At 38.2% G+C, this 6,705-nt stretch overlaps 1 long non-coding RNA gene across 3 annotated transcripts in view; it reads left to right on the forward strand.

The window, feature by feature from the left end:
- The window catches only part of LOC101708188 (uncharacterized), a 392,264-nt gene that overhangs the window by 300,147 nt on the left and 85,412 nt on the right, over nt 1-6,705 (forward strand). For all 3 annotated transcript variants that reach the window (XR_015447370.1, XR_015447371.1, XR_015447372.1), the window contains 2 exons: nt 2,439-2,531; nt 6,309-6,486. This is a non-coding gene — a long non-coding RNA (uncharacterized LOC101708188). The remainder of the gene's footprint in view (nt 1-2,438; nt 2,532-6,308; nt 6,487-6,705) is intronic.

Below are 6,705 nucleotides of genomic sequence, written 5' to 3' on the forward strand. Positions count from 1 at the left end.
GTAATTCTTATGTTTTAAATGTGAAATCCCAACTTCTGCAAGTATCCATAATTTCCTCTTCAATGTATATAAACCCATTTAATTTATTTGTTATTTATTCTAATTGTACAGAGCATCAATTCTGAAATGTTATTAACTAATAAATGTAGTTATTACTCTTTTTTCATTAATTATAATAAAAATGATTTCTTATTTCTATGGAATACAATGGTGGCTGTTGATTTAAGAGACATTTTTATTATGATAAAAAAGCAATTTCATTACACTCTTCCTAAAACATTCTGGAATAGAAATAGATACTTTATTAGAATAGTAGCTACTGATACATTTATATATAGCTTTTGCATCAAATAAAAATATAATTAATATTAATAGATCTAATGGTATGGCTTATATATTTTTGTACTAAATGTATTTATTTTGTTTTGAAAAATCATGGCTAAACATCTACAACATAAATTTATCATTTTAACCACTTTAAGTGTACAGTCTTGTGATATTAAGTATATTCACAATGCTGTACAGTAAATCTACTTTTGTAATAAATATACTCCATTCTTAATTGGTTATTATTTGTATATACTGCTAAATTTTACCTGCTAACATTTTACTTAGAAGGCTTTTTTTAAATTCTTAAGTTCTTTTATGGTACATTGTAGGTATACAATACATTTACATTTATCATTGGGTGCTTGTACCTGTACATGATGTATCCTGGTTCTTACTTTTTCCCCATTTCCTGTGCTCCCTCCACCCCCTCCACCCTTCCCTATTTACATATATATCATTTCCATTTTTTTCTTTTCTCATAATTTTTCCTTTCCCCTTCCCCTCCCTTCACCCCTACCTCTTTGTAGAATGCTTTTAAATCTATTTTTAAATGAGATTGTTCTACATTACTTACTCTAAGGTTTTTATAATACTGGCATTTGTTAGCTTTATGAAAAGAATTTATAGCATTTTCACTTTTAAATAGATTCTATCTATAGAATTGCTATAGAATAGCAATTATTTTTGTATTAAAAGTGTGAAGAAAATTATGCTCAAATCATCTATATCCATGAAAAATTTTCTGGTTCTGTGTCCTGCATGGACTATGTAAGACAGAGGAGAAGGACCTGACTCTCCCCTTTCTCCTGTGCAGGCTGGAGGGGGTGTGGTTTGGCCAATTGTTGTCACCCTCACCCCCCACGGACTGGTTGCTTCATGGCTACTTTCCAGACTGCTCCAACAGGAAGTGCAGCTTGGCAGTCAGCTGTGATGCAGGTGCTCCTGCTGGGGTGGGGCACCATAATGTGGTTAAGATTTGGGAGAAAGGGAGAGATCTGAGCCCCCTTTTAACATCCCCAACCTCCCTAAACCCCAATAAGCTGTAATGAACACAGGTAACCCTCTTCAAGATTCCTTGATTTTTTTGCCTGCCATTTTTTCACAGAGACACAACAGCTGTCAATCAAACAGCACATTATGACCCACTCTGTCGTGGATTTGCTGCCAGGATAGGTGAGCCTGGTTTGGAGCCCTGCACCAATTTGAACCAATCACAGGCCTGGATTTAGACCAATCAGCAGGCCTAGATTTGAACCAATCACAGCCCTTTACTTGGACCAAGCATAGGTCTGTAGCCACTATATAAGAAGCACTACTCTGTTAGTCTAAGGGGGGCTCCCTTTGGATCCCTGAGCTCCTGCACAGGTCCTGTTAAGACTGGCTCTGGTGACCCTGTAAATCTGCATGGAGCAATAACTTGAATCAACCCCTGGTATCATGACAGAGCTGTACTTGGCTGATTCATGATTTCTATCTGAATCAAGCAGAAAAACCCTCAACTGATTGGCAACACATGCAATTTCTTCATTTAAAAAAATAGTTTCAGCAATTCATATTTTCCCAGAAAAAATTCTATTTTATAACATGTTTCATATCTATATTCTATATTTTAATTTTCACACATATTTATGATAAATCTAAATTCTCCTCTTCCTCATCCCAAATATTAATAACTTTATTCCATGAACATTGGAAAGAATCTTTTTTTTTTCTTCTCTAATACTTTCGTTGTATTCTGGTGGAAGAAATTTACACATCTTAAACTCCTTCAGTGACTTCTTAATCTTGGTGACGAGGCCCTGCGGTGTCTAAGCCTGCTCCTCAGCCCTACACTTCCTGTGCTCCAGCCACACTGCCTATCTTACAGCTGGAGTCTCCCACCTTCCCTGGGTCCGGGGCTTTTGCCCAGGCTGGCTCACTAGCTGTTGCATTTTTGTTCCATTTTAGGTATTTAAATAATAGACTCAGGAAGCCTTCACTAACCTCTGAGGCTGCATCAGATCTTCCTGCGAACCATTTGTACAGAAGTGTGGCTTTCATTTATAACAATCATGTAGCACATGATCACATGTTTATTTATTTGGTTGATTTCTGTTTCCCCAACACAGGAGACTGAAGTCTGTATCTGATATGGTTCATTGTTCCACAGTCTGAATGAAGCACAGTGCTGTGTCAATACTTAGAAAAATCATCCTGTTATGGTACGTTAATTTAATTTAATTTTTTTCTGCTGTTTGCTTTCTCTCCCTTTTACTGTATTTTATTATCTCTCACAAGTTTTCTTTGACTCTTTTAAGTGACTACAATTTACATCATTTTTATAACAATGTTTTTTTCACACTTAAAGCCATTTCTTCACCAGTGGCAAGAATGAATGAGTACTTACCGACTCCTTCATATTTTGATAACTGGTTTGGCATGCATTAACATTCTTGTTTATTTTAATATAAACCTCAGCAACAGAGAATGGTTTCCTAAGGGCTGCAGTGTTGGACACTGCTGAAGAGTTGGCAACTAGAAGACTCTGAATGGAGATTAGATGGGTAAACTTGACAGATGTTGGGATCAAGATCTTGGGATCAGGATTGGTTTCAGCATAAGAGATATGGAGAAGAAAATCTTGAGAGTGGTGGGTGTATGCAATTCATTAGGGAGTTTTTCTTAAAAGAGAAGCAGAATATTGGACTTAGTGGTGGAAGGGACATTTTGAAAGAATGGGAGGTGTTTCAGTATGGTTAAACTAAGAGGAAGAACCGAGTAGATCTGGAGGTGAACAGTGGAAGAGTCTCTCCTGTTTTCTATTTTAATTATAAAATTAAGATCAAAGATGAGAGGAAGTGAAGGAGAAATTTGAAGGATTAGAAACAATGTGGAGTGGATTTCTTTTTCAAACACTGGAGATAGTTTTTTCATTAATTTATTCAGATTTTGTGGAGAAACTTGTTCAGTATTAGAAATTAAGATTGGGTTTATGACAGGTTGCATGTGATACTGTTTATTTAAAAGTTAAGGGCTTGAATAGGTCAAAGAAGATGTTGAGATAATCTGGAATGTGTTTATCATTGGCTGTTTTCATGGCATTTACAACTGGCTCTGGCTAAAAGGAGAAAGCTCTGAGAAAGCACCATATAGGAATCCACAAGCTTTCCTTTCATTGCTTACAGTGGATTTACAGAGCAATGTAGTATTTTCTCCTCCTCCTCTCTTTCTGCTCACCCTTCTTCCTTTCTCTTCCCCCTTCCCCTCCTCCTCCTCCTCTTCCTCTTCCTCCTCCTCCTCTTCTGTCTTTCTGTGATCCTGGGTGTTGAACCCAGGGCCTTCATATTGAGCTACATCCCCAGCCCTTTTTAATTTCTTTTTTGAGACAATCAGTGAGTTGCCCAGGGTGGGCTCCAACTTGTGATTCTCTTAACTCATCCTTCTAGAGTGCTGGGATTACAGGTGTACGCCAGTGGACCTGGCTCAAATCATGCTTTTTTTCCTCACCATTATGATTTCCCCATAATCTGTATCCATACCACACCGACCTTGTAAACATATTTCCCTTCAGCTCACTCTTTCTCATTGTGCTCCAGCAAAACTAGGTTCCTACTGCTCTTCACACACAATACTGTCATACTGCTGCCCCCATCCCCCATTCTGAGCAAAACCTTCATTTTGTCCAGACCTTCTCAGGAGCCCTTTCTGATCCTCATCTCCATCTTCATCAACCCCACTCCTTTTATTCCTCTTTATTCTTAGAATGTCTCATAAAGCATGCCAATATGCCTCTGCAAGGAAAAAAGCAATGTAATGTTAGTTCTGAAAACTGTCTCTTCTCATGTGAATTCATGAATTGCCACCAATGCTCAGAAAGGAAGTCAGTGAGAAAAACACTGTCCCTTTTTTTAATCTTGTTAGAAGAAATAAGCTGAACAAACAACTCCCAGAAAATCCTTCTCTGTAGCATCGAATCCTGAGTGATGTGACATTAAACATCAATAAAGATGGGTTATTTATGTAAATCATTTTAAAAAAGAGCAATACCTGCTCCCACTCTGAAGATCTGTAATGCATACTTGGATATTGAAAGCTCTTAAAAATTCTCCTGAAAGAAATCCGTTAAGTTCTTTTTTCAGCCAGTACATATTCTCCAAAATTTTCACATGTGTTTTTAAGCATAGCATCTGTGAACTTCCATAGAGTTGGAGAGTGATAGAAATTGTTTTGGAAGAAGCTGAGCAGATAGGGTCCTTCCATTCTTCTAAACTCCTGTGGTGCTTTCTCTCTCTTTCTCCCATGAGGCACCTTGCTCTCTCTACTTTGTATTTATACATATCATTTGAGTTCATGACAAAGCTAAGTGTTCTTTGAGCAGATGGATAATGAAGCAGTGAAGTTTGTTTGTAGAGCCCACCATTCTGCCTTGCACAGACCAAGGACTCTCACATGAAGGTTGAAAATTAATGAGTATCAAGAGGGAGTTTCCAGGGAACACTGCCTTGCAGGTTATGTGTCCTGTCATTCACACCCTCATATCTGTTATTTTGCATGGTCCCAAACACCGCACTCTGAGGCAATATGACAGTATTTTGTAGCAAAGCAATTAGGTCATATAACTTGCCCAATAGCTTATAGCAAATAAATTGAAGAATGCTGGAATCCTAGTCTTCTTGCTTCTGTCCTTTATATCAAGAGTCCTCAACCCCTGGGCTACAGACTTGTTCTGGTCTATGGTCTGTTAGGAACTGGGCCACATAGCAGGAGGTGGGCAGTAGGTGAGTGAGTGAAGGTTCATCTCTATTTACAGCCACTCCCTATCTCATCCATTTCAGCCTGAGCTCTGCTGTCTGTCAGATAAGTGGCAGAATTGGATTTTCATAGGAACTTCAACCCTACTGTGACCTGCACATGTGAAAGATCAGGGTTGCCTGCTCCATTTGAGACTCTAATGCCTGATGATCTGAGGTGGAGCTGAGGTGGTGATGCTAACACTGGGGAGCAGCTGCAAATACAGATTCACATTAACAGAGAGGTTTGACTGCACAGATATCATAATAAATCAATTGCTTACAGATTCCGTCATATCAGGGTATGGCAAGTGACAATCAAGCTGCATCTCATGGCAGGTTTTCTAGTGGAAAATGAATTGATGTCTTTCAGTTGTACATCTGCATCTAGGCATGATTTAAGACAGAATCTGATATTTATTTTAGTATGTGCACGGCCCACTCATCATTTTATTTACCACTTCTGTCTATGCCTCTTTCCCACACTATGCACTTGTTCCAGTCACAGATTTGGGTAAGGCAAAAAGCTAACACTGGCCAAAATGAGTAGAAAACAAACATCACTGTAGAGCTTCTTTGGAAAAGGTAAAGACACAATGATGAGCTAGCAGAATACTCTAAGACTTCCTTCCAATGAAAAGAAAGCTGAATTTAAAAGAAAATACCAAGAGTTTTCCTTAAATTATGGGTTCATTGAAATATATGATTCCCATTCTAAAAGCTCTTTGTATAATATATGGCAACTGGCTACTCAACAAAGCCATGAAACCTTCAAAACTGCTTTGCTACAAGAAGAACAAACATCTTGCATTAAAAGACAAGGCCACAGTTTCTCAAATGAAAAAAATGTGAAGAAGAAAAACAGAAGGCCACTACTTCATCAAATGTGTCTGCTCTGAGAGCATCATTCTTAGTGGCTAATCACCTTGCTAAACCTAAAAAGTATTTCACTGCTGGTGAAGAGTTGATGCTGCCTGCTTCTTAGGACATTTGTCATGAACTTTTTGGAGAAGCTGCAATCTGAAAGGTGGCATATGTTTCTATATTGGCTACCACAATAACTAGATGAATGAATAATGTAGCAAAAGATATTGAGGTGCAATTGTTAGAGAGGATTAGGGAGTGAGCATGCTGTGCGATCCAGATTGACAAGTCTACTCATGTTGACAACAAGAAATGAAGCTTGTTTTCGTGTGATGTATTTTTCAGAAGGATGGGGATAAGGATATGTTTTACTTCCATCAACATCAAAGCTGCAGAACTATTCAAGTCTTTGAATGATTACCTAACAGGAAAACTGAATTGGTTGTTTCGGCTCAGTATACACATGGATGGAGCAGCTGCCATGCCTGGATGCCTTTCTGGTTTCACTACTTGCGCCAAACAGGTATCTTCTGATTGTGAGTCTATGCACTATGTCATCTATAAAAGAAATGCTGACTAGCTGAAAATGGCAGTGAGAAACATTTTCTAGGATATGACTAAAATTATCAACCACATTAAAGTGTATGCCCTTAACTCATGTCTGTTCATGTGATTCTGAGAAAAGATGGTCATGGAACATATGAGCCATCTCATGCACAGAAGTGAGGTGGCTTTCTAATGA

This window comes from Heterocephalus glaber, unplaced genomic scaffold (assembly GCF_053883595.1).
Source record: "Heterocephalus glaber isolate CG9 unplaced genomic scaffold, H.glaber_assembly_v1.0 deba00001755, whole genome shotgun sequence".
In the NCBI taxonomy this organism is placed as follows: domain Eukaryota; kingdom Metazoa; phylum Chordata; class Mammalia; order Rodentia; family Bathyergidae; genus Heterocephalus; species Heterocephalus glaber.